At 43.1% G+C, this 23,207-nt stretch overlaps 1 protein-coding gene across 7 annotated transcripts in view; it reads left to right on the top strand.

Annotated features, from left to right (window-relative positions):
* RHOBTB1 (Rho related BTB domain containing 1) overlaps positions 1–23,207 on the top strand; it is a 74,165-nt gene that overhangs the window by 2,259 nt on the left and 48,699 nt on the right. For 4 of the 7 annotated variants that reach the window (XM_065551874.1, XM_065551875.1, XM_065551877.1 and 1 more), the window contains exon 2: positions 5,554–5,654. The gene's annotated coding sequence lies outside the window, so the exon portion shown is untranslated. Of the gene's footprint in view, positions 1–5,553; positions 5,655–18,094; positions 18,175–20,501; positions 20,791–23,207 lie in introns of those variants that run through there. The other 3 variants (XM_065551876.1, XM_065551871.1, XM_065551873.1) reach the window with 2 other exon arrangements.

Here is a 23,207-nt window from a genome sequence, read left to right as displayed (position 1 = left end):
CTTTGGTCAGTTTCACCATTGCTGTTCTGAATCCTACTGGCAAAGAAATTATCCTGAATTATGTCAATTTAATGCTGCTGATTCTTAGGAAAGTTATGAGCTGCAGAGTTATTGACTAAGGAGGATCTCTCTCTCGCTCTCTCTCTCGATGGGGGACAGAGGAGTAGAGACCTTCTCTTTCCTCCCCTATTCTTAGGAAGCTATGAGGAAGAAGAAATGTAGTGTTTAGTCTCTCCTCTTGCAGCTGTCAGTAGGTACAAGAATAAAGAGGCAAAGCTCCTTCTTACAGGAGCTATGGGGGGGGGGGGGTGGAGCTTCAAATTTATAAAACATCTAATAGCCAGGTGTGGATATGAAAGACTGAGTCACTGTGCATGAACAGCATGTTGGTAGAAATCCCAACATGTTCCTGTTTCCAAGTAACTGGTTGCAGGGGAGTTGGGCTTCTCACCAAATGATTGTTGTAGAACCTTGTTAGTGGGCATTAGGAACCTCTATGTTACATGTAATCAAATATGTGGATTTGGGTATTCTTTTTATATTTTATTTGGAAAGGGATCCTCAGTTATGGGCACAAATTGTTAAAAATGAAATCCTGAGTGGCAAAGAGCCAAGTGTTTTTTGCAGGAAGTAGTTATCCCCTTCTGGATCAGTATAATGAACTATTCTTTGAAATTGTAGGGGAGAAATACAGTAGATAACCATTAGATTAAGCACTACAGTGATAACCACAGATTTTAATTTGCCACAGGTCTGGAATATTAAAGCATAATTTTTGCATTTTTAAAGGAAATGCCAGAGGAAGGGGCTTCATTGACTTTAGTGGAGGATCACTTTTTCATTCAGTATACACAATTAGAGGATAACAATCTGTTGTCTGGTATGAAGAATTTAATAAGTGAGATCTTTATTAAGGATAGCTTGGGAGATAGTGATCACTTTTTAATAAGGTTCCACACTTCAACCACTGGAGGAATTTTGTGTTAAATTAACTTTAAAGGCAAAATTTGATTAAAAATAAAAGTATTAAGCAAAATTGATAATTGTTTATAATCAAGGGTTGCTACAGATGAAAACTGACTAAAGCTTATTGAAGAGGTATTAGAGATGGCAGAGGGAGCACGTATAACGTTCCAGAAAACTTAACTTGTCACCTATACACATTGTGTGTTTTTTAAAATTTGGAGTAAAAAGTAGATCCTATGGATTCATTGAGTAAAATTCTGCAGAATTGTTAGTTTGATAAGAGGAAAAACATAGGAAATGTAAACGGTATTTTGTGGAGGAAAAATAGACCCTTTCAACACATCCAGCAGGGGGGAGGAAAATTAGAGGGGAAAAATCACATTGAGGCTTTCCTTGTGGAGTTACTATTCTTCCATCAAGGGAATAGATTTCCCACTGCATAAGAGGCCAGGGGCCTGCCCACAAACCCAGCATGTCTCCATTGTCTGAGGAATCTTCCACAGGCCAGGCATTCCATACAGAAACCCTCTGCATCAGTTCTGGCCCTATTTCCCTTGGTAGTGGCTACCTCAACTTAGCTGGCACAAGATCCGCAATTGAAAGAAGATTCCCCAGGGACAAATGGGCCACATAACACATCCCTAGCTGAATTATTTCCCATCATGAGCTCTACAGAGCCGGGGGGGGGAAAGAGGTAAGCCACATGCCTGCCTGGCTACCCACTCCGTTGTCCAGCCTACTTCCTTTCCTCATGCTGATTCCCAGACTGCAGAGCACCCTCCACGGGTATTGCTACCACAGAAGGGCAGAGCCACTGCTTCCATACAAGAAGGGAATATCTGTGGATCTTGGAAGCAGCATGAGGTATAATATTAAGAGAAGAGTCTTTATGTGTAGGGCTGTAAATGAGAAAATCAGAGGGCAACAATGTAAATAATTATTTATTTCCTGAAAAAGAAATTATGAATGAGCTAACTGTTTTAAGAGGGCAGGCTTTGCACTTCTATTTGGGTCAGTAGAACCTTGATAATGCTTCTATGAAGGATGTGTTTGTGGGTGCTAATGAGGTCAAACCGGATAAAAGATTGCTGAAACAGTGATAAGCATGTATTTAGATAAGATAAAAGCAGATGACACACTGGGCCACATCTACAGGTGATATGCATTCAGGACTGAGCGGAATCAGTAACAATCCCTTCTTAAAAGGGAAGCTCTAAGAGACTGGAAATTAGACCTGCAAGTCTGACATCTATATTAAGGGGGGAAATATTCATAGGTTAAAGATGCATTTACAAAAGGGCAGTTGACTAGGTGTGACAACTGTCTGATAATTCAGTTGCTGAGGTACTGATGCATGCACAAGTGTTTTGTGCCTTGTTTTTGTTGTTGGTTGTCTTTGGGGATGCCCAGCATGAGGCATCCCCTTGGTTTTTAAATAAGGGAAGCATGTTTGGAGAAGGAACTTAAAGAAACCTAGGATGAAGTGTAGTTGACAGAGTATGGGGGTTCTGGGCAAATGCCGCCAACTGAAAGAAGGGCAGGGGACTGGACTCGATGACCTCTCGAGGTCCCTTCCAGTCCTAGAATCTATGAATCTATGAAAGGCAGATGTGGGAGAAGGATATAAAGAGCATGTCAAAGGAGTGTCCTGGGTGGTAGAGGGAGCAAAAGGAGATGAGTGCAGAAGAGTAGAAGAGAGCTAAGATATTACTCTTGGGGGGATTCTGCAGGACTGCATGCCCGCAGAAAACGCCCGCCCCCCCCCACCCCACAGTTTTCCTATGTTTCGCTGCAGAAAATGGCAGGGAAGCAAAGGGAAGTCGTGTGGGGGGACAGGACCATGGGTGCAGTTTTTTGCCCCCCTCCAAACAGAGGCGAGGCATGGGGGCATATGGGGTTATATGCCACTCCCTCCCTCCTCCCCCATTTTGCAAGCAGAGAGCTGCCCAGTTGATGGAGGCTCTGTCTCTCCACTCCCCTGACTTTGTAGCTGAACGCCACCACCCTGGTCCTAGTGCCAGTCGTGCTCCCCTTCTGTGTGCTGGGAGCCTTCCTGTTTTATATTCTGTGCAACAGTGAGTGCCCATGGTGGCGCTGGGTAGGTGGGGTGGGGGAATCAGGGAACGGTGGGTGGAAGAGGAGGGGGAGAGGGGATGGAGAAGAAAAAGGGAATAGGGGAATCACAGGGGGAAGTGGGAGCCCAGCATGCGGCATCCCCTTGGCAGCAACTGTGGCTCCTCCGTTAAGCAGGTCCATCAAACTCTCACCCTGGCAAACCCTACCCCCGTAAACCCCTCCAACGAGCCCCCCACACCCAGACCCCCACCCCACTAATCCCAACCAGCTGCATCTGGACCCCCACCTCTTCAAGCTCTACTCCCCTCTGCATCCGGACCCCCCCCCCCCGCTAGGCCCTCCACACCCAGAACCCCATCTCCCCACACCCAGCCGCCCCCCCCCAAGCCCCAACCACCTTCACCTGGGTCCCCTGCTGAGTCCCATTGCCCCTGCACCTGGAACTTCCCAGTGAGCCCCTGTGCATCGAGATGCCGTGAACCGCCTGCCCCCAGATTGCCCCACACCTGGATCCCCCTCACTAAACTCCTCCACACTTGGATCCTGCTAGGATAAACCTGCCCACCCACACCTGGTTCAGAGGGGCAGGGTCCCAGGGTGTTTGTGGGGCAGGCCCAGCCCTTGCACTGTGTCAGGGTCAGGTGCAGCCTCACTGCCAAATCCCTATACTGGGGGAGGTGGTGGCTTCAGGGTGATCTCCCACCTCAGTGCAGCCAGTGGCCTGTGCTCTTGACTGCCATGCAGGAGCCACATTTATTTATTGATAAATAAAATTTGCAGAATCTTAAAATATTGTGTGCATAATTTTTAATTTTTTGGCGCAGAATTTTAAAAATTTTGGTGCAGAATTCCCTCAGGAGTAAGATATGGGGGAACTTTATCTGTAGACAATAGGTATTAGTGAAGGGTTTAAGAGGGGCCAAATATGCAACTCACAGAAGCATGCGAAAGCAAATTTAGAGTAGAGCTTTGGAGAGATGGCAGGATTGAACGTTAAAGTCAAGGAGGCATGAGAAGGAGAGGTTGCAGTACACTGCACAGTTGGTCTACATGAGATTATTTGGAGGAGTGGTGAGATGCCACTAGTGCCACTGCCAATAATACACCAGTGACATCCAGCTATATACCTAACTTTCCATGCACACAACCTACCCTGTTTCCCCGAAAATAAGACATCCTCCGAAAATAAGGCCTACTTACAGTTTTGCCTCTCGTTGTAATATAAGGCATCCCCCCGATAATAAGACCTCCCCGATAATAAGGCATCCACCGATAAGGCATTTTTCATTTCTGAAAAATAAGACATCCCCTGAAAATAAGACCTAGCGCATCTTTGGGAGCAAAAATTAATATAAGACACTGTCTTATTTTCGGGGAAACAGGGTATGCCTTCGCAAGCATGTGACCTTGCCTACAGAAGATGAGCACTTGGATCAGAAACAGCTGACTCAAACTTTACCTAGACTGAAATGTTGCAGATTAGATAGTTGAAATGATTAGAAATATTAAGCAAGCCTCTGTCCTCTCCTTCTATTAAAGAGGCCTGCCCTTTATATCCATTTGTCAAACTGGTACAAAGCCTCTGTTTGACCCATTGAACCTTCGTAACTGGGTAGCATTGGAGTGAAAAATGATGTCTTCTATATTTAGTCTGCTAACAGATTTTAATTCTTCTTCCTAGATGAGATTCTGGTGACAGTAATCCATATGTTTATCGCCTCTAGGCTGCATTTCTGTAATTCACTGCATCTAGGGCTAAAGATGGAAGAAACGCAGATGCTCGAAGAGCTTGTGTACAATCAGCAGCCTATCTCTTCAGAGCCAAATTCCAGAGAAGATGAGACTAATATGGTGCCTTGCCACCTTTGGGGCATGATGCCAAACCTCTTCTTTGAGTTAAATATATAGGCACCTTACAAAGATGTGGATAAAGCACAGAATACTCCATGAAGTCCACTAGAGATTGGCCTATAAAAATCTAATTACCTGTGCAGCACTTTGATGCTACAATGATGGATTCCATAGAAAATACTAACATGGAGTACATACATCTTTCTTTTGATTTGATTTAGAAATGCAATGTAATGTCACTAATTTACATTGTCTAGCCTCTTCTCAGTGCTGTTACATCAATAAATATTCCATAGGCAAATCCAGAGAAAAATATACTCCAGAGTCTAGATGCTCACTTCATTGCTTAGTTCCCACAGAAAGCAAATTTGTTCCAACAGAACTTGAGTGTGTTAACCTTCAGGTCACATTCCAAAGCCCATCTGTTTACCACTGGTTTCTTCAGCGCAGGTGGAGTGAGTGGTTAAAGTGCTTTAACATTGACATTGGGTCAACCTGTAATACTGAATGTGTTTGAAAGACTGTTTATTCACCTAGAGGAGTGAACAGACACATTTTTCTAAGATAAAATTAACCATAAGAAAGGTCATTGGTATTTTATATGAATATTATTATTTTAGTGTGCTCATGGTAAAAGTTATGGCATTTGTTTTTTCTTAGGAGAACTACAGTAAAGAAACACAGGAAAAGTTGTCTAACACAAGTTCACTTTCGAACAAGCTGTTACAATGGATATGAACACTCTTTTCTCTTCTGGTGAGGTGAGTATAGACTTATTACCAGAAAAAAGTAACTTCTCATTTCATTTATCACTACGTCTGTTACAATTACCTTTAGGTCCAGCAAATCCTTGGTCAAATGTCTTAAACATAGATCAATCCTATGTTGGAAAGCTGCTTATACCAAAAAGTTTAACTGAAAGAAACAAACAAACCCCAGAATCAATCATTCTTGCATTTAAAAAAAAAATCAGAAACTGGTATATTCTAAATTCTTCATTAAATGAAAAAAAAATAGATAAGGGTTCTGCATTTTTGTGAAGTTAGCACAATAAACAGCTTCCCAAGTTTAGTGGCTTTTGACCTAGGGTAAAATTTTCAAAAGCTCCTAAGTCCCATTTTTGAAAGTAGGAGTGCAGGGTGGGGTTGTCCACTGAAATACTTGCTTCCTTGCAAAAATCTGCAGAGGCATGTGATGGGCATGGCCCCAGGGTCAGGACAAGCCTGGTATCTAAATCCACACATGCTCTCTGATGCAGCCACACCTCCCTGTACAGATGTGTGTTCATGGCTAGAAGCAATCTTTCAGCGAGGTTGGGAGGGAGGGGAGCCAGCCAGCACACGGGAGCAGATTAATGCTGCAGAAGATACATTCCTGAATAGGGAGCATTTGCGCACTGAGTCAGTAGTTGGCACATTGTTCACACTGTGTTTATATAGTCTGAGCTAGTCAACCAAAAGCACCCTCTTCTGTTCCTAAAAACTTAACAAAACAAGATCATTTTCAGTCCTTCAGTCTTCTCTATTTGTTATATGTTCAGACTGAATAAACAAATATATAGTATATAAAGAGATTTAAATCATATTCTATGTATATTTGAGCACAACAGATATGAATAGAACATTACTAAAACATGTCCGGAGGGAAAATATTTGAATTCATACAGGACTGTAAAAGAATTCTGTGCAATAGAACCAAGACAATTAACTTTTATATATTTATATCACTTTTTTTGTAAGTGAAAAACTTCCACAGGGCATCCAGCACAGGAATGTGTCTAGGGGTTATTACCTTCAGGGAATTTTACACAGACACACACAACACTTGATGTGTTCCCATGGCAAAGAAACTGCTCTTCAAGAGTATTTTTATGAGCCCTAGGAGTAAATAGTCTCTGGCAGAAATGATGAAGCAATATAGAGTTGTCAACTTGCTAATATTTAAAAACTGGACACTCCAGCAGGAGTGCCAGAACCTCTCCTACCCCGCCTTTCCCTCTGCAAGGCCCAGGCCCTGCCCCTGCCCCACCTCTTCCCCCACGACTCCTCCCCCATCCTCCTCTATCCCCCTCCCCCGCCCAGGTCAGGAGGGACTTGCCTGCTTTGCCAGGGCTAGGAGCTGCAGCCATCTGACGCAGGTAGGAGGCAGCCCCAGCTGAGTAGGAGCTGGGGCAGGTGCCTTCCCACCCACAGTAACCAGACTTTGAGTGTCCGGTCAGTAGATCTGAGCAGACACTGTCAGGTCCCCTTTTCAACTAGATTTTCTGGCTGAAAACCGGGCACGGGGCCACCCTCAGGGTGCATTCTACCAGAAGCAGGGAAATCCAGCATTCAGGGCCTGATTCAAGGCCTACTGAAGTGAATGGAATTCTTTTCATTGTCATCAATATGCATTGGCTCAACCCTCAAATTGGTAGCTAAAATCTAACCTTAAAGCCCCAGAGAGCCCCTCCCAGCACATCTGTGGTGACATTTTTATAGTTAGAAAATATAAATTTGTAACAGAGTCTTCCTGTATGTTTTGAAATTCCTGCAAACAATATGTATTTTTATACATGTATAACATGATAGTATGAATTATTTTTAAAATATCATAGGAGCCTTCTCAACATTATGGAATTAATTATCAAGGTAAATTAAGGCAAAGGGTTCAATTAACAATATCAAGTTAGTTATTATGGTGCTGCAAGGTAGAAATTTGTAGTAATTTCTTCCTTCCTATAAAATTCTTTGCCAGCTCAAAGGCTCCTACTAGATACATACTCATCGCTGGGTTCTCCACTCCATCCTCATTTTCTGTCTCAAAAGGACTCCTTGGTTAGCAGTGCAAAATGTAGAAAAATATTGCTTTTAAGCAGTAGATTTTCATGAACTGCTTGTCTCCGAGAGCAGAAATAGTCCATTTACTCATTCATATCTTTGGATTTTACTGTTTGTAGAGCATATATCAAAGATTACATTTTGTACAGAACATTAGAGTTACAAATTCAAGCACTCAGGTCAGGAAATATCAGAACTAACTTATTTCTGGCCCTTTGCAGGCTTGCATTACAATGTAGTCTTTAATTACATGATCATATTCTATGTTATATGGGACCTTTGCCTCCTTATGTGTACAGGACCACTTGTGAAGTTGTTCAGTATTTCTCTTTATGCCCATCATTCGATGGATAGCCCCAGGCCTTCCTTACTGCATGATATCCAAACCCTGTACTGAATACAGAATTAACTTCTTCATGGGCTTTTCTATGACGCTTATAGTATCTGAGCTCACAAACAAGATTGAATTTTATCTTCACAACACCACTGATAGGTAGGGGAACAATACTAACCCCATTTGACAGATGGGGTGTTACCAGATTTGCCCATTACTTTGGGGTATGCTCATTTATTCGGGTTACTCCTCTGGGGAAGGGGGTTCTGTAATCCTGTCAATGTACTGCTTGTGTCACTTGTGTTTACATATGGAGCTCTACTTCTCCCTTCTGCAAGTCCCCTCCCAATGGAGCTATCCTGCAGGACCTAGGGTCCCTAGGGCTGGGTTACTCCCACCCCAGAACCGGATGAACACCCACACACCCACACGTACATTAACAGAGCAAGTCTGAGCGGACCGGGTCAATCAGCACTGTCAAGCTGACCCCTTATATGTCTCTGGACTCACTGGGCTGGAGGAAGCAGCACTTTCAAGCTGTCTCTCCTTCTATGCCCCTGGGCTCCATGGACTGGGTCAAGCAGCACTTTCAAGCTGTTACCCTTATGTGTCCCAAATTTAGCACGTCCCTATCCCCACTCCCTCAACACAATTGTACTGGCAGTAACCTACTCGATGAGCAAACCCCACAGTATTTTGGGCGCTGCAGGGATCTTTAGCTTAGGTAAAAGAAGCGTTGCTATAGAGTGAATGGGGGAAGCTAAAAACACAAACGAGTAAAGTTCAGCAAGAGAGAGAGAAGCAACCAACTTAACCATAGAAGTTATTTATTGAATAATAGTAATAACTACACAAGGAGGATTAAACCAACATAACATACATGATTAAAGGTTAATACCTAAGGTAGAAAGGAAAACGGAGAGAGAGAGAAAGAGGGGGGGTCTCACCCACTCCATGAGGCTTGAACTGGTCGGGGTTCCCAGATGATGGTGGTAGCTGAGGGTTCTGAATGCTGGAGACAGGCAGAGCCCCCAGCACGATCAGTCAGGTGATGGAGTTCCAGTAAGGTGCCACCAGACTCCTTGTTGTTTTTGTAGATACAGACTAACACGGCTACCCCCTGATACTTGATGCACAGTGTGGATCTAAGCATCAGAACCCTGACTAGAGGGTGAGTAGGGATTTTTGTAAAGAAATTACAATGGTTCAAGGGAGAACACTAGATTTGTTTATAGGTAAACTGATGACTCAAGGGTTTTCTTTAGACTAGACAATAGGAGCTGATCACTCTTGGCTATGGGTGGTGTTTTCTTCCAGGGAGCTCACAATGCAACTAGGCTGCTTCAGTATTTGGATATCAATTAAGGATTCATTATTAGAATTGGTCTGATAACTGCTGAGCTAGGTGTGTGCGCAGGTATAGGTTCATTAGCATCTGGAGCAGAGATTTCCAGAATGCAGTGCTTCCCTGCTTTTTCTGGTCCCAGAATTCAGTGTGGTTCTCTGTTCTCCATTCTGTATGTAAATTGAGATGTCTTCCTGTCCCATCTTTCATGCAGATGAGGCTGGGGGAGTTGTCTTTGCTCTCCATTCTGTATGCTAATGGAGATGTCTTAATCTTGTCACCCTTGTCAGGAGGGGTCTAGGTGTGTCTCCCAACACCCTTCACTGCTCTCTGCAAGTTTTCTTCTTCTGATGGGTTTTGGTTTAAGCAGAGGCTGGGGGGGGGGGGGTCTCTTTCATGAGTCCGGTTGAATACTGCACTCTGGTTCCCCAGGAACACAGAGGTGTCTGGTATCAGGGGAACTGAGGCACTGAGAGACTATGGTCACAGGTTTTAAGTGTCCAACTAACTCTGAGTATCTGAATAACTGGAAGCCCAACTCAAGACACCCAGCATCTGAGATTTTTTTCCCCAGAGGCACAGTATATCCAGAGCTCTCATTGATTTTAACTGGGATTGTTAGTACTCAACACTTCTAAAAATGAGACACTAGCAATCTTAAGTTTGGTACTCACAATAAGAGGAGCACACAGTTAATGGAGATCTCTGAAAGCCTGGGTTTAAATTGCTTGGCTGGCATGACACAGGACCCATTTCTCCTGGGTCCCAGACTTAACCATTTATTCCAGAGGCTGGGCATACCTCCAAAAGGGCCCAGAATCAGAGATGCTCATAGCTTTCACCTGGATGGCACCTCCTGAAAAGTCCAACTCAGACTTATGGCCACACATGCATGCTTGATTGCTTCCTTCAATTTCCCTTCAGTCTGAAAGGAAGATAGCTCACATTCTTTGCTGCAGTCCAGTGGCCCTCTCATACTGCCACTTGTTGCAGTTCTTGTGATTTCACAGGTTCCTTGCAATAGTGGCACACCCCAGGCTTGGGTCTTCAATCAGAGACACGTCTTCCTGGCTGTGTCACATGCATGCACATTTCTATGCAGAATTTGGCCCTAAATAACTAGGAATCCATGGAAACATTTCAACAAATCCTTTTCAGTCCTCTTTGGAAAGTGACACTGGACCAAATTTATCTGTGGGGCAACAACACTATCTCCACTGGAAATACACCAGAGATGAATTTGACTCCTTTAATCCTCCTTTCTTTGTGTGTTTACAATAGTGGTTTCCACTAGCAACACTTTAAAGTACTGTCAACATTTCTCTTACAATAACAGTACAATAGTGTTTCAGCCATAGACATGAATTGCAGCTAGAGATCTAATGTGAAAAATAAATGCATTTCAAGTATTTTAAGTCAGAGAGTGGTGGTGGGGTGGGGGGAAAGTATTTGGTTTGCTCTTGTAACTCAAATATAGCTTAGTAAAATTTTGCAGGCAATTACTGTTCCTAACTGTTTGTTTGCATTTTTTGTCCAAATCTATCTTTTTGTAAAGAAAAGCACCTAGTGATGTTTTTGAGATTTTTAAACACATCATAAAACATACCTGTTCTCTGGCATTTTTGCCTGCAGGGGTGGGGCAGATGGTGCTATTAAGAGTATTTTTTTTTAAATATTTTCAATGTAGCGAACTTATTTTCGGTTTACTTCTGGGGTTTTTTATACTGAATTTGGAGAGTACTGTAATGGGCTTATTTTTATAAATTCTGTAACTTTAGGAGTAAATACATTACTCTGTATTATGCTAGTTATCAGTGTGACTTCCAAGGACTGATTAGTAAAGGAGCAATGGTGCTAGAGCACTTATTATGATTTGGTTAAAGATCCCTAAGTACACAATTAAATAGGAGACCATAATTGCTGCAGTAATGCTTCATGCCTTAATGTGGAGCTAAGGATGGAGCTACCCAATTATGGATAACACTCTCTCCTTCCTCTGCCCCCACCCCCATCATCCACATGCACAAAGTAGCAGTGTAATTCTCAAACTCAATCCCTTGCCTAATCTGCATTTCCCCCACTTTGGAGATGACGATGAAGGCAGCACTGCAGAGCAGTGGGGTCTTCAGCCAGCTGTCAATAAGCTGTGGGGACTACATAGATGTGCACAGTGGAAGAGACATGCACTTGGCTGATGGTTACAAAATGGCAGCATCAATGTGGGAGAGAAACAGTACCCTTTCTGGTAATTATTACCTACCCATAGTAATCAGAAGGGGGGAGGATAGTGCCACCATGCATGCACAAAAGTACATTCCTTGTGCACAAAACTTAGAAACCCAGCCTAGCCGCCTCCTCTCTTCCTGCAGCAGCTCCATGGGTATTACTGCAGCCCCAAGAGTGTAATAACCTCTACAGCTCATGACACAGGTGCAAGAATGGCTCGGAATAGAGAGAGTCATTTGCATGAGCTTCCCAACCATCTCCACAGCTCCCAGTTTTATTACAGGTACACAGCACTTCCACCACATTGGCTGTAAGTCAGATCCCTACTTCATAAGCTCAGGACTAAGTCCTGTATTTTAAGACCCTGATTTAGATGTGTATATATAGTAGCTGTAGAATAGCTGACTTGACAATACATAATGTAACCAGCTGCCTTAAATTAAAATCAGATCTAGACATCTAAAACTTGTCTGACCTTACCAATTGGCTTGAGCAGTTTTTCTTTCATACTGTTGTCCCTTTGGTCTGAGTGGTAAGCCACTATTTGGAGCCTTGAAGGAAAAGAAATTGGTACAAGTTAGGCATTTCTTAGGTGCAGTTGTTTTTATTTACAGTGAATATACACAAAGTTTCCTTGCTCACAACTTCCAAGTCTGCCTTTCCAGCGAGTCATGTGCCCCAAGGAGCTTATGATTGTTTCTCTTGCTGTCTTTTTCCTCTCACACACATGTAGCTTGCCAAGCAATCTTAGTCCCTGCATTTGCAACCAGTCCCAGGGAAATCCCTTAGGGCTTAGGCCACACAGTTTAGCCCTGTCAATTGCCTTGGGCAGTAGCTTCAGTTGTCTCCTGCTATCTCTCCCCATTAAGAGGCTTAATTGCTTCTTCCATTTAGATTGAAAAGAAGGGTGGCTAGACTACCCATCCGCTTTAAGCAGGCCTATAGATCAATGACTCACTTGATGGCAGCCATGAACATTTTCCAGCATAACAATATGTTATGTTTGCCATAAAAGATGGCATCCTTGATTTTAAGTTAATATTTCCCCATATCAAACAATCTGGTATGCATTGTATACCTCTCATTTATCTCTGGCAGAAGCCATGAAAGAGCAATAGTGTTACAAATCAAGCTCAAGACACAAAGCAATAGTGTTACAAATGAACTCAAGACACTGAGCTATGCAAGAATACTTGCACAGTGCTTGCCAACAGTAAACTTAACAGGAGTACTGCTAGAAATTTACACAGAAAAATGTCTTAATTTAATACTAAAGTTACAGTGCAGCATTTAAAACTGCATCTCTGCATCAAAACTGGCTACTTCCACCTTTTCATGTTCTGTATGTATATATAATCTCTTACTATATGTTCCATTCTATGCATCTGAAGAAGTGGGCTGTAGCCCACGAAAGCTTATGCTCAAATAAATTTGTTAGTCTCTAAGGTGCCACAAGTACTCCTGTTCTTTTGGCGAATACAGACTAACACGGCTGCTACTCTGAAATCTGTCCTTAAAATTCATATAAATGATTCAGTTTTGGAAGAACTTGTATAAGATCTTTCAGCTAAGGAAATTAATGCATGTTGTTGCAGGAGGTAACGTATGATTTTGTCTTTGGAAGTGTGTGATCTGAGGCTTTCACTACATAAGGGAAGTTGCCACTTGTGTGACTAGAGCACTGTAGATACACTGGGGCAAACTCCTACTACAGATAGGCTTTGCAAAGCAATGTAATTCAATGCAATAGCCTATCAAATTTAGCTCTAGTGCACTGTGTACATTAGGGGTTTGAACTGGTACACCGCTACCTCAATATAACGCGACCCGATATAACACGAATTCAGATATAATGCGGTAAAGCAGTGCTCCGGGAGGGCAGGGCTGCACACTCTGGTGGATCAAAGCAAGTTCAATATAACGCGGTTTCACCTATAACACGGTAAGATTTTTTGGCTCCCAAGGACAGCGTTGTATCGAGGTAGAGGTGTATAACCAAATCAATGGAATTAAACTGGTGTGAATCTCCTTAATACAGATTGGGCCTTCACTGGCTGTCTAATTTGGTGCTTTGAAACATCTTCACAAGTAAGACACCCAAAGGCTATGTCTACACTGGAATTGAATGACAAAACTTTTGTCTTTCAGAGGTGTTTAACCCCCTGCCCCCTGAAAAACAAAAGTTTTGCTGCGACAAGTGCCAGTGTGAACCGTGCGTTGTCAAAGCTAACCCCGCTCGTTGGGGGTGGAAGTTTTTTGTCGGCAGGAGAGCCAATAAACAGCGGCTACAGTGCACAACTTTTAGTGGTGCGGCTGTGGCGACAAAGCTGTGAAGTGTAGAGAGCAACATAGTAAGAGTTTCAGGCTTAATTCTAAATACAGAGATTTTCAAAGGTTAAAGCCAAAATATTGCTTCTTGTCTATAACTTATCAAGGGTGTACAGGAGATAAATAAGGCACTAGAGAAATACTTTCATTGTAAACAATTTAGATAAACAAATAAATGCAGCACTTCCATTAGGAAAACAAGTGAAAGGCACCAATGGAACACTGATACATTTCATTCATTAACAAAATATTGTAAGAGTTGCATGGTGTGACTGATACCTCAGATTTTTTTTTTAAATTCAATATTAGAGCCTGATCCAAAATCTATTTAAGTCTTTCTGTTCATTACAGCAGGCTTTGGGTCAGACCCTAAAACATGATGGGAAGCTTTTACTTCAGCATACTATAGCCTATGATGCAGAGTTGCTGTAGAGTAAATCGTATTTGACTAGGCTGTTTCTCAAAGATTAACAAAGTCAGACTAAGCTGTCCTTGATTCTACCATTTAATCCAGCACTGCTAGTTTAGTATACTGAAAATAACAAGATATGGTTATCTGCCACGCTTCTTACTCTTAAACAATGATACAGAGCCCATAAAATTAGTTTTCACAGACCATTCATTCCCACCTCCCTCCCTTTCATATAAAGAGTTCTATGGGAGATTTGTGCTAGTGATCTGTATACAGCATCAGAATACTAGCAAGTCCTGGGCAGCAATGGCATGTACATGTAGAGATTTCTATCTAGTTCCATGTGTGCATTCCTGTCAACACACTTTACCAGGAACACTTTTCAAGAAATATTTCAGTTTTAAAATCTTGTACTGACAATATTTCATATCTATCCCCCCTGTAAAGCTAGGCTCTCTTAGTACAATGCATTCATGTATGCAGGTCTGAAGAAGAAAATGAGTGCATTTTAGGTATCTCTAAAAATTATCTGAAAGAGCTTTTCAAGTCATAATATTGTTGTTTTAAAGCACAACATCTTGAATCAAGTGCTAGAAGGAGGACTGTGTTGCCCACTGGGAAGCTCCCCCTTTCCAGTAATATAAAAACTCCCAATTCTAGCCCAAAGTGATCCCAAAATATCAGCCCCTTAAATTTGCCACTGGTATGGAGTGAATTTTGACCTACCTGCACCTCTGGCTAGTGTAATTATGTGGGGACAGCCCACATCAAGGATGTCAAGGGAGAAGGAAGTGCTTCTCTAAGAGATTGTTCTTTGTTCTTTTCTTTAAGAAGACACCTATTAGAAATTGCTTAGAAGTTTGGAATGTTTAGAAGAGATCCTGACAGAGATGGATTAGTGAACAAAGTTCAGAATAGATGGTAAAAAAGTATATGATAAATGCTATTTCTTACCAGCACTACATATGGGATAGATGAATGGATAATAATCTAGATACAAAGTCCGTGGAAATTCTGCCCGAGTAAGAAAGTCACTGGGATCATAATTTCACATATATGTAGCCATTAGAAGTGCATGTTTTCCTGTGAAATGGTAATAGAGAATTATTATAATACATCAGTGCTGTACACATCATTCCCTGGACAAGAATAGTGCTGAAAGACAGACTGGGTAAAAGAAAAATTTTCTTTGAAATTAATTTAATTCTTCTCATGCTGGCAAACTTTAATTATTGCATTAAGCATATTATTAGACTTATTTTTAGTTAATGTTACAAGGAATACAGTATTCCAACAGTTTTTATTTCATAATACAGTAATCAAAATATTAACACAATCTGACATTCTCATACAATAAAAAGTCACTGAAACTGTTGAAAACGTATACAATAGACATCCCTTCCAAAATTTAGAATGGCCTCCCTGTTCTTTGGTGGAACTGCTTTCAACATTGCTCCTAGGCAAATGGCAAAATGACAAATGTTTGAGTGGAAAACACTCAAACTAGCCTGATGCTTGTTACTCAGAACTTGAACTAACGTGATCCATCAACTAATAATGCTTGCAATCATCCAGTGTCTAAATGGCCATGGCATGAACACAAAAATTTCTAACTGTGATACTAGAGATTTTGTTTAATAATTACAAAATATAAAAGTGTGGTGCTGTGCAGTTTAAAAACTGCAGATATTTGAATGAGCAAGTGATAGAGCAGTATAAAATAAACAGTATTTTATTATGATATACTGGCAGATGGACAATTGATTTGGTACAGCATGGCCTCCATCTTAATCTCTTAAAGATAATAGAAATCAAAGACCATGCTCACCTGTTACCCAAAACACCCAGTACTCATGCAAGACTAGGCCATACAATGTATTCTCTCCAGTGCTTTATCCAGTCTAGTTTTTAAATGAGATGAGCAATGTCTCTTCCACTGCTTCTCTTGGGAGACTACTACATAATGCATTCAGCTGTTCCTCTTGCTGTTCCTGATATTCAGCCAAAAATGTTTTTTGCTTAATTCATTCCATTATTCCTAGTTTATACTCACTTAGACCACTTTAAACTACTTCACTTCCTTCTCGGCACCAGGTTGTGCAATCCCCTCAGAAATAGATGGGACTGGGGCAAGTAAGAACTCCCCAATGTACAGATTGGACATTTGGGCCCTGGGTAAGTGGTTAAATCAGCCAATTCTGTATGAGGCGGACTTCCCGGGGCTAACTACTTGGCTCATGGCAAGCCCTACTCATAGTAAGACAGTCTCAGGCTTATTTGAATCCCAGTCTTTATTTAGAAATAAAACAGTAGGGGGTACTTAAGAACTGGAATGTAGAAGAGTAGATGGCAGGAGAAGTTCTGATGGCATAAAAGATGTGGGTAAGAGGAATTGGGATGTAGTGTTCCCCCCCCCCTTTAAAGTTTGTTGATTAAATAAGAAAAAATTCAAAGTTGGCATGCTAGAGGTGAATAGACTAACATTTAAAGCTTTCTTAAAGCACAGCCCTTTGCTACAGGTTCAAAACTGCAGCATGCACATTCTAAGTATAAACTATAGCTCCAATAGTATCCCTTATCAAGACAATGTGGTGATCGGAATGGAAAACCAGTGGAAAGGAATACGAAAGTCTCTTCAGAGGAAAACAGTGGCACTTTGTGTCATTGATACTACAGTTCCAGTATGAATCTGAGGAACTATTGAATTCTAAATCAAGTCATCACAATCTTGGACTCTATTTAGAATTTACTGAGTAATTCCTAAAAATAATATGGTAATTGTTAATCATAAATTGCAAAATGTACTATTCTTTCAGAATATCAGTAATGCAGCTTGGCATAAATGGAAAAGACATTGTATGTGTCACACATTTTGATGTCTCTGATAATTGAAGGAGAATTTCATGTTGTACTCGGAAAATTGATACATCTGTATCTAACCAGGTTACTTTGTTTTGTAATCAGTTGAAAATAGCTATTGACGTCACTGAATAAAAACAGCATACTTGGATCAAATGCTGAGCTCTGTCCTTAGGACTCCAATAAAGGAGAAAATTCAGACTGCCAGCAGACTGCATGCAATACAGAACTGTTTTGAAAAGAAGGCTAATTGTGAATGCGTAAGCATTTGCTGTAGGAAAGACAAAGTTCTGAATACAAACCAATTGATACAAAAGGTGTATCGGTAGGAAATGATTTGAAGGATGTATGTAAATACATATATTAAACACATTTAAACAAAATCCAGGACTTTCATTCTCTTGATAATTTTTTTAATGGATAAAGTCTAATGGAGAATGTATCAACCTATTACCTGAACACAGGAAGATGAGATGTGGTTAGTAATGATTTTGATCTACCCACATAGTTAAAGCCTCAATGCCAAATTGCAAAAAAGTATCATAAGTAAAATTACACAGCTCTGGATGCCAATTAAGTAATTTTGCTCATATACTAAGACTTCCTGTTCATTCCCCATACACCTTGTATTTGTGAATAGACATCTAAGATGTAGAACAGATTCCCCCACTGTTTTCCTGGGGGGGAGAAGGGATTTAGACAGGGCTCTGCCACCTCTCAGGTGAGTGCTCCTAGGCTTTGAGGGAGACCCACCTCATAATGTTCCAATCTCTCCTATTGAAGTTTTTTCACTTTAATATTTAATTATTCAATTATTGAAGTAACTGGGCCAGTGAAAGAGTTAGAATGACTGTAATCTAGTGATTAGAGCATTCACCTGAGAGATGGCACATCCCTGTTCAAATCCCTTCTCTTCTTCAGGAGGCGAGATTTGAAGAGGGGGTCTCTCTCATCCTGGGTGAGTACCCTATCCAGTAGGCTAAAGGTTATAAGGGAGCTCTTCATTTTGGCCCCTACACACAATTTAGGTGGCCAAATGCCAAGCTTCCCCAAGTTTGTGGATAACAAGCAGAGCTAGGCACCTATCTCTATGAGAGGGTTGGGGTTTAGCACACTCCCCTCTGGATGGCATCTCCTATTGGGTAGCTTAGGTGGTTCCGCACCTAATATACTGGCTTTGTAGATTGCTGTCTAAGGCATGTATCTCTTCCCCATTCATAGTTAGGCACCTCAGCTCCTATACCCAGACTTTGTGGATTGGAGTGTTTTTCCTGTGATTTTTCTAGACGCCTGAAAGTTAGGTGCTGCAATGCTCAGTGCTGCAACACCAAAGTCCCTTCATGGATTTGGGCCTCAGTGTTTTTTCTTCAAGTCCCAGCTACTGGAGTAGTGTGACTGTGATAATTTCAGATTTAATTTCAAACAAGTAACTGTCTAGCCCTTATATTTGCAGAGAAAAGGTTGCAAATGTGAACCCTATAACTCAAAAAAACCCAAAGGCAAAAATTTAGTTTAAATCTCATTTTAAAGCAATTTCATGATTTTTTTTATTATATGACTCATGATTTACCATTTGGAGTTGACTGCAAGTCCTTTATATTTGTTTACACTTGTATGATGGTATGTAGGATTTAGGCCTCTTTTTAATTCAGGCTCTTTCTTTACCATTTGTCAGGTACCGAATTGGGGCTTGTCTACACTTTAAAGTTTTATTGTGAGAAAGTTAGTATGTGAAATTAAAGCACAGTAGCGATTCCTGAATAACTCCATGTGTAGACAAGTCTTTAGTAAAGTAACATCATTAATATTTGTAACATTTCATTCTGGTCTAGGACTACAGCTTCCTGTGGTATGAAATTGTAGACTATGAAGCTGCTTGACATAACTGTGCTCTGTCCAAAAGTATTATAGCCGGACTGGTTAATGTGAGTTTGGCTTCTGAGCATTTGAAAAATGTAGTTCACTAAAGCCAAACGCAAGTATTGTTAACCTATTAAGGTGTAGAGTCTTTAAAAGGAGTTTAGAAGCTGTTCTCAAAAACGGATTGTATCATTATTAGAGGGCATTCCATTTCGATTAATCTCCAATTTGCTATAATAGATTGTCTCCTTCCCCCTAGTAAAATTTGCATCAGCATAGAGAAAGTGTCATTTAGCTGTTACAGTTGTGCATATGCCTGTTACTAGGGTCAAGTGTTGGCTGCATGCTTGTGGAGGGCAAATAATCAGCTTTAAGGCATAAGGGCCACATGTTAGCATGGTGCCTTCTAGTTTTGTAACAGCAATCATTTCCCATTAACAGGGTCTTCCTGAGCTCATTACATTGTCTCGTTTAGAAGTGTACTTGGTCCTGCTTCTGGACTGGAAATGGACTAGATGACTTCAAGAGGTCACTTCCAGCCCTACATTTATATTATTAATTTTGATTGTCTCTATAGTAAATTGGTTAGTTTAAATTTGAGGCTAAGTGGGTGAGATAGTATCTTTCATTGGACCAACTTCTGTCTAGTGAAAGAGACAAGCTTTCGCTACAGGGAGCTTGGTGTAGCTCAAAAGCTTTTTTGTTTTTAATCTCCTCTACCTTGCCTCTCTAATATGCTGGGACCAACACTGCGAACAGTTTACTATAGACTTTTAATGCAGGAGTGACATGTTGATTAAAGGGGAGAGGTGTGGCCAAAACATCACACCCGATACTGGTAAATTCAAATACAAAATGATCTGGTGAGGGCTAGGGCCCGTCCAAAGAGCACGGAGACTTGTACTCTTATTTATTTATTTACTTACGTGTTTGTGCCTTACCAATGCTTGACCTTTTCAACTCACGTGTGAGGAAAGGACATAGCGCGACCTCCCCTGGTTAGTAACGAACCGGGGCATAAAGCTATAAACAAGATCACCTCCTTGCATTTAAGGAGGGGCGCGTGCAGCGCTCCCAGGGGCGGTGTTACACAGAGCCCGCACAATAAGCGGTGCTGCAGGCTCACTAAGCTGGAACGGGCTGTGCGGTTGCGGTGCGCTGGTTGCGAGATGCGGCTGTACGACGATCCGTGCTTGCAGCACCCAGGCGAGCCTGGTGCCGGCTGTTGCTCCGTGGTGTGGGTGCATGCGCCCGGGAGTTGGAGGGGCTGCTGTGCACGGGGGTGGCCCTGGCGGCAGGTTGCAGGCGCTGGTCTCTGGAGCGCCTCCAGCCTCCCTCCTCCCTTACGCACAGACACCCGGCCCTGTTTTCATGAATGAAATCCAATGCTCCGCTATAAATAGCACGGAGGGTACAGACGTCACCAGGACTAGAGTGGCGGCAGCTCCCGCCGCGGAGCGAGGAGCTTCGCTCCTGCCTCAGCCTCCGCGTGGGGCGGGCTGGGGAGGGAGGAGCGGGTCGGGAAGGGAAGCGGCGCGCGCCCAGGCCGGACAGCAGCAGCGGTACAAAGGGGCGCGACAGCGCCATGCTGCCTCCCTGCAACGCCGTGCTGGCCCCTAGCCCTGCGCGCCCCGCCTGAGGAGCAGCCGCCGCTGGGTCCGTCTGTCCCCCCCCGCCCAGCCTGAGCGCGGCGAGGCAGCGCGGCCCCACCCGGGTAGGTGCCGAGTCGCCCCGCGCGCGGTTGCCCTAAACTTCTCGGCACGCGGAGCCTCCCCACCCGCCCCAGCGGTCACAGCCTGGCTGGCTCGGCGTAACGGAGCCTCGGCTGCAGGGCTGGCTCGCTCTTAGCCGCTCCCTGCGCCTGCCCACGGCGGCTGGCTGGGGCGGAGGCAGGCCGGCGCCGGGAGGGAGCCCCCCTCCCTCCCAGGTGCACGGCGCCCTGGCAGCTTGGAGCGGAGACGCTGCCCCATATAGCAGAGGGTCCTACCGCTGAGCACGAAGGGCTCGGCGGGGCTCGCTTTCCCGCCAGCGCTCCAGTGTACGTGCCAAGCACAGGCAGAGGGGTGCAGTGCGTGCAACTCCTGCTTGCACTTGGCACATGCACTGTAGCTTGCTAAGCAGCCTAGGGAGTGAAGGGTGGTTTTGTTCTGCTGTGTCTATGGAGTCTGTTGTGGGTTGCTGTGACAACAGCTAGAGGCTGCCATGAGGGGCTTGCAACTCACAGAACAGATTATTTGGTGTCTGATCTGGGAGAGCCTGGTGGGGGGGAGAGGTACCACTATAAACTGATTGTTAGGTTAACAGTACTGCAGTTTGTCTACAAAGTGTGGCAGCAAACATCCAGACTAAAGAAATGTCCAGTTATTGAACTGGTGCAAGGTAGTCACGCTGAGAGTTCACAGGTTTCAGAGTAGCAGCCGTGTTAGTCTCTTTTTGAGAGTTCACACTTGACTTTTGTTGGTCAAAACACCAGCTGTGTCTTTGGAGCTGGCCTTACACAACTACTTATTAAACAACAATATCCTTGAAGTTCTACATATGGTTACAGAGAGAACTACAAAGTGATGCCAAAATCTTTTCAATGACTCTGTTCATCCTCCGCTTGTGTACAATTCCAGGACATTCAGCTGAATCAAAGCCAACCGTTCAGCCTGAGGTGGAAATTACTTTGTTCAGTGAGCTCTCAGATATTTATCAGGTTCAGAACTCTTTCTAGGAAAAAGGCTTTTGGGGAGAATCCTGCCAAATAGTGTGAGGACTGGAAAATGAGCATGGACTATATTCAGTTAAAGATTAGTAGAACAGAGCATATTAAATGTGAGGGGTGTGTGTGTGTGGGGGAGAATACAGTATTACCCATGGAAAGAGAATTGGTTAGTTTCTCCATTATATTTTTTGCACTTCCTGTGTGCCTGGTTCTGCAGTCATTGTACATGCAAATTGCCAGTAACCTCATCAGGAATTACATTCATGCTAGGGATGCAGATATGGGCCTATTAACTTTTTTTTAAATGTTTAATTGGTGAACTGAGTGAATTCATTCCCCATGAGCTTAAATATTTTTTGGAAAAAAAAAACAACTTGGGCGCCTCTACCAGCTCTGGTAAAGTTCCTTTTGCTGCTTCAGGGTACTGTGTTTGGATCCCAGAATGGAAATGACTTATAGTCCAGTGCACATACTAGAGGGGGGGGGAGACCCTGGATCTAGTCTCCCTGCTCCAGTCACTCTTTCTTTATACAGAGTGCAACAGTTTCAGCTGGAGAGCTTGAGGGCGCACCACATCAGAATATCGCATGGCTCAGTGGTTAGATCACTCTCATGAGAGGTGGGAGACCACTATTCATATCCCTTCTCCACATCTGGCAGAGAGGGGGGGAACTGAACCTGCATTTCCCACATCTGATGTAAGAGCTCTAACCACAGGATTAAAGGTTATCAGGTGGACGGCATTCCTCCTCCAGCCATTTTGTGTGGAGTGAGGCAGGCGCCTAACTCATTCTCTCAAAAATCAATTTAGGTACCTATCTCTCCCTAGGCACCTAACTCAAGCTTTGTGGATCACAGTTTTCCTGTGATTTTTCTACTTAGGTGCTATGACACTTAGTATTGCAATGCCAAAGTCTCTTCATGGATCCCACCTCTGGGTCTGTTACCCCTTCACAGAAGTAGGATTTGGTAGTGCAGCTGCTCTAGGCCCTCAGGACCAGTGCTGACACCCCAGGAGCTTAATCATATCCTTTCCCAGAGCTCCAGCCATGTGGGCACTCTGGTTTACAGTTTACCACGCCAGGGATATGTGATAGTCGAAGCATCTAACTCACAGATTTTGCAAAGGTTTCTACCACAACTACATTTTACTTAGCACAAGAAATAGACAGCTCTAGTTCAGAGGTGGGCAAACTATGGCCCACGGGCCACATCCAGCCCTTGAGTTCCGGGGCGGGGAGGCTAGCCCCCGGTCCCTCCCCTGCTGTTCCTCCTCCCCCATAGCCTCAGCTCGCCGCGCCGCTAGTGCTCTGGCCTGCCGCTCCTGCATGTCTGTCTGAGAGACCCTTTCTTTTATAACCTCTGCTCCATTTTGTCACATGATCCCCCAATCACCTCCTCAGGTGATCAGAGTTTTCCAGAAG

The sequence above is a fragment of the Chrysemys picta genome, chromosome 7, assembly GCF_011386835.1.
Source record: "Chrysemys picta bellii isolate R12L10 chromosome 7, ASM1138683v2, whole genome shotgun sequence".
In the NCBI taxonomy this organism is placed as follows: Eukaryota; Metazoa; Chordata; order Testudines; family Emydidae; genus Chrysemys; species Chrysemys picta.
Note: the sequence above shows the minus strand (reverse complement) of the source record. Positions and strands in the feature narration are given on the sequence as shown.